The 5568-nt window shown below is 39.4% G+C and overlaps 1 long non-coding RNA gene across 2 annotated transcripts in view; it reads right to left on the bottom strand.

Moving 5' to 3' along the window:
- LOC125614518 overlaps window positions 1-4135 on the bottom strand; it is a 92239-nt gene extending 88104 nt beyond the window's left edge. Inside the window, exon 1 of one of the 2 annotated variants that reach the window (XR_007345111.1) lies at window positions 3702-4135. This is a non-coding gene — a long non-coding RNA (uncharacterized LOC125614518). The remainder of the gene's footprint in view (window positions 1-3701) is intronic. The other variant, XR_007345110.1, reaches the window with a different exon arrangement.
- Between the last annotated feature and the right edge of the window lie 1433 nt (window positions 4136-5568).

The raw sequence follows: 5568 nt of genomic DNA, 5'->3' as shown, positions 1-5568 counted from the left end.
TTTTTTTTTTTTTTTTTTTGGACCCACTAGTTATTATCAAGGTTCACTCTATACCTCTCTTTCCTGATGATACCTTCTCTATCAATCAAACAAAAAACACTCAAGAAATGCTCAGGGTAATTCTCAATCTACTGAATTGGGGGATTAAGACTGCATTTGAAGTCTTATAGGATACTAAAATCGGTAATATACATAGTCAACTAGCTTCTGCTTAAATGCTTCCAATGAAAAGGAGCTAATTCTCTTGTAACAGCTCATTTCATCTTTAGTCAGCTCTGCTGCAGCTTCCACTCAGTAATGTTAATCCTGTTCCTTGGCATCAAACCATACAGATAAAATCCTCTTTCTCATGACAAACCTAAAGGTACAGGAAGATAGCAATTAATTCACCCTCCAGGCTTCTCTTCTTAATATCTATTCTATCTTTGTCCCTCTCTAAAAGACAGCTGCCATAACAGAGTACAAGACTTGATGTATGGTTCTACAAGCTCAGAAAAGAGCAGAATAATCACCTCCTTCATTCTTGAATCTATGCTATTATTAACGCAACCTAAGTTTCCATTAACTTTTATGGCAGCCATATTAAACATGTACCCATCCTATAAAGTTGCAAATTTTCAATTTGTTTCATGAAACTAAAACAAGATGCCACGTTTATTCTCAAATTTATTTTGTTGGTTTTGGAATACCTTCTTAGATTCCTGGTTCTACTATGCAGCATTTTATTCTCCTCCCATTCCAGTTCTCTCTTAACACTTGATGACCATACTTTTCTACATGTCTATCCAACACATTAATTACAATGTTGAAATCATCAAGCACAAGACACAGAAGCCCTACAGCCTACACCAAGGACCTCTCTTTACAACGGCTAAGCTGTACCTTTTTCCAATCTTATTATGTGTGAGAGACCTAACAACCACCCATTCACATCAATCACAGGGCTCACAAAATGTCAGAGGTACCAAGGAGGGGTAAGCCTCCTAAAAGAGAAACTAAAATGGGGAAAAGGCCTGTGTACTTTGGAAAAACTGTATCCAAGTAATTCTTTTGATTTCTCCAAAGAATGTGCCCTTATCATCCATACTTCATAAAAAGTCCTACTTCCAGGGAAACGAAATCAATAATTTACACCATTTGTAAATGGTTCCCTTATCGGTATGATGGCATTAATAATATGCAATTCATAGGACTGTTATGAGGATTAAATGAATAACACAAAAGTACTTAGCACAATGCCTGGTACATAGTAAGTGCTCAATAAAAGTAGTACATTCTTTTAAAATGCCTATTTCAGAATCCAAATAAAGGAAAATGTTCCAGCTCATGCTTCTTCCATCTTGTTCACCAGAATGTCATTTTAAAAAAAATCTTTGTCATGTTCCTTGCTGCAATATAGGTATATTGTAACCATTACCTACCTGCACCTATTAATCAAGTGACCCTTTCAAAAAAAGGTCATGTTAGCTTTCTGCTAATTAAAACTAATAATTTTTTTTAAAAAAAGTAAAAAAAAAAAGTCATGTTTCCCAGCCCACAAATATGAGCATAGGACACAGCTTCCTAATGGGGCTATTTCAGACAAAAATATAGTGAAATTTAAATTTTTCAAGCTGAGGCTCTACTGCCTAATCTGGCTCCCATCCTCCTCATTTATGAATGGCAGAAACTGAATCTACACATTCTTAAAGGCCCATCTCATTGCCTTTCTACCTGATGCTATTATTTTCAGGGAGGGCAACAGAATCCCGGTGAGGTAATACAGGCTTGTCTTGCAATAAGATAGCTCCAGTATGTCTATGGCCAAAGAAGAGACTGTAATAACCAACCATGTTCACACCTATATTTCTGACATAATCCACACCATCACCTCCCACCTCCACAACTTGGGTCACTGTGTTCTATGATGCTGCATACCACACGTCAGGACTTCTGGGAGCCAAGGTCCAGGGTGAAGTAGGGCAAGAATTGAATCTGGAATCAGAGAGTTCTTTGAGTTTGCAATGCTGGAAGACATTTTATACTGTGGCTTTTGTATGTGCTACTTTAATGATAATCAACAAGCATATCACTATAAAAACAACAATCTTTCATGTTACAGTTATAAAGCATTTCAATGAAAAATTTCTCCTGCATTCTTCAATATAGTTCAAGTAGCATCATTTGGATGAAAGTCTGCTGAAATTTAAAAAGAAATTATTTTTATCAACATAAATTATGCACTGCCCCCTACACACACACACACACACACATACATACATACACACACACACACACACACACACATAATCCCTATCACAAAATTCAGTTTAATCAAACAAAAATGCTGCATAGCAGCTACTTTGCTCCAAAAGGTATTAAACTCTAAGGTTCTTATCTTTTAGGGCAGATGACATTAACATTGTTTTACAAATAAGAAAATCAAGTCTCTGAGAGTTTAAATAATTTGCTCAAAGTCCATATGGCAAAATAGCAGTGCCAGACTCCAAGGCTGATTATCTGACTCCAGATCTTTTGATTTTTTTTCTACCTCAACATTTGGAGGTGCCATTCAACTGTCTTGACTAAAATGGCCGCCATCCTCCCTCATGAGCCAAATAGTCAGTGGCTAACTGAAGCCATCGTCCTAAAAGACAGTTCAAAAACAGGCTCCTAAGCCATGTTCTCTCACAAAAGGATCAGATTCCCTCTCAGACAGCCAAGTTTTTATGTCATTCTAGGAAACCTTTCCTTTTCACCTTACAGGTAAACAGTCACAGAGCCACATCCTTCTGCAGAAAAGATATTGAGACATAATGCACCAAACAGAGCTTCAACCCCACCCTCAATCTTGCAGCATTATGTCACTCGTCATCAAAGCATCTGGCCTGCCCACTGTCCCACTGCAGAGATTTTACACAAATTCAAAATGCTGCAGTGTATGAAAATTTCATTTTTCATATTCCATGTTTTCTAGCCCCCTACCCTTCACACTGCAGTGCCCACAAAGAACAGAAACACAACCACCTGGGAGAAATCCAGATAACATAGTCCAATTTCTTCATCAGGCCACAAGCCACAAAGAGATAGATAACCAATCCCACCATTGAGAGATCAGATACTGTTCTCTATCTATCACTTTCTCTTACCTATCTTTCTAAAGAATTGTAAAGTGAACCCCTCACCTCAATTTTAATGAATTGACTCGTTTCCTTATGGCTTACCTATTTGAATTAGCTCTTTTGTTCAAGATTGACCTATCCCTCCTTCCAACTTAAATAATATCCCTAAAAAACTGAACAATATCATGACCATCCACAGTTAAAGGAATGGGAAAGTTGTGATTCATGCTTCGGGACTTTATACATTTCAGCCTGAGGTGAGGCCAGACACAAAGAATGGCCCCAGGAGCTGGCTTGCAGAGCCAGGGATCACTGGGGCTACATAGGACCAAGTCTGAACTCCAGTCTGATGAGACTACTGGATGGTGTCAGCACCCATACTACTTCCCAGACAAACCAAGACAGAGCCCCAAACCCTGCACTTCTTCCTCGAAATGGCCTCTTGTCTCTCAAAATAAATAAATAAATAAATAAACTTTGGGTAAAACTAACCTCTTCGGAACCTTCCCTGAATCTACCCTAGCTCCTTTATTTTTGTGTTTCCTTATTTAATCTGTTTTATTTCCTAGGTCTCAGCTCAGTTTCAACTTCTGTAAGTACCTGGTTCCTTGCTTTGGCTTGAATCAGCATAGTCTTCAGCCATCTTCCTGGGTTTACCGACCTCAGGCTCCAGCTCTGCAGAATTAGCTTTCAACTGGTCAAAATCGATTTCAACTGGTCAGAGCTGATTTTTTTCTTGTCACAAAAGATTTGAACTAATCAGGAGCAACTTCTGACCAGTTAGAAACCCATTGGGGCCAGTTTTACATTGCTAATGCAGGAGCAAGCCACTGAGGGGAACAGGATGAATCAGGAATGAGATGAAGCTGCTTCAAACCTGCTTAGAAGACCAGTGGGGGGGACAAAAAGGACCTGATGCTAAGGACCATACCATTTGTGGTGGTGATGCTGGAGGGGAAATCAGAAAGGACCTAACAGTCCATGAGGTAGGATCAAACCACTGTGGACCCCGGGGGAGGGGCTAAAAGAAACTGATGCTCAATGACGCAGGATCAAATCATTGGTGCGAAACAGGAGGGGGAAAGATGCTGATGCTCTCCAGGCAGGATCAAACCACTGAGATGCACAGGGGGCTGCACAGGGATGCTTTGCTATAAGGTGCCATCAAAGCGCTCTGGGATGGGGACCGATAAGTAAGAAGAAGAGGGAAGAGTAAGAATATAAGGGCCTAGTAAGTAATCTGTAAGTCAGGGTCAAACCACTGTGGAGGATTGGCAGAAAGGGGATGCTGTTCTAAGAAACCGGACCAAACCACTGTAGAAGGGAGGGGAGCAAAAAGGAGTTGAAATTTCTTAAAGCAAATTTAAATTCCTGATAGTAAAGGAAAGGGATATGACACTCTGTAAGACAGAATCGAACCTTGTTTTTATAATTAATAAATGGCATTTACATACATTATCTCATTTGCTCTACACTCTGCCCTAATGTCTGGGTCAGACCATCTTTCCACAAAGACCCCTCTGCAGAAATTCTCAGCTGCCCCTGATGGTTGCTAGGCAACAGTGCAGCAGCTATCCAATGAACCTTACCCTTTTGACATTAACCCTTGCATTTCTGGAAGGACAATAAGGGGTACAAAAATGAAAAACTGGGGAGTAAATACCATTCATCAAATGGTAGGTGGGGAGGAGTGAAAGACAAATACATAGACTTTCAAACATAAAAGGGAAACAGCAAGTAATTGGAAACTGATGGCTATAGGGAGGAAGCAACACACTGACAACCATGGTCCAACAGACTTAGCATCAATTTGAATCTCCCATAAGACCTCTGAGTCTTCCTATGAGACTACTAACCAGAGGTCTTTGAATACTTTTGGTGAAAACGTGGTAGATCTGACTTCCCAGGCAACATATCCCATTTTCATATGATGCTCATTTTTTTTATTTGAGCCCAAATTTCTCCCCTATAATTTCCATACAGTAGTCTGAGTCTGTCTTCTAGAGTAGGGGTTGGCAAACTAGAGCTTGCAAGCCATATTCAACCCAATGCCATTTTTTTTTGTGCAGAGTATGAACTGAGAATGATTTTTATATTTTCAAATGGTTGAAAAAAACACCAAGAATAATATTTTGTGACAGGTGAAGACTGATATGAAAATCAAATTTCAGTCCCTAAATAATTGTGTTAGAACACAGCCACACTTAGGCATTGATGACAGTATGAGTCTCAAAGCCTAAACTATTTACTATCTGGGCCTTTAGAGAATAAGTTTGCTGATCCCTGATCTAGAGCTACAAAGAATCAGTTTTCAATAGGACTTTGATTAACTAGGAATATAATGGGAATAGTAGACATGAAAGAAACTGAAGAGCTCACAGCAAATGCTAAATTTTCAAAAGGAAAGAGGGGACTCAGGCCAAAGTTCAATAAGTCCATAAATAACTTCAAGTCACCCCCCCCCCCC

This window comes from Marmota marmota, unplaced genomic scaffold (assembly GCF_001458135.2).
Source record: "Marmota marmota marmota unplaced genomic scaffold, marMar, whole genome shotgun sequence".
Taxonomy (NCBI): Eukaryota; Metazoa; Chordata; class Mammalia; order Rodentia; family Sciuridae; genus Marmota; species Marmota marmota.
The sequence above is the reverse complement of the archived record's forward strand: the minus strand, read 5'-3'. Positions and strand labels throughout refer to the sequence as shown.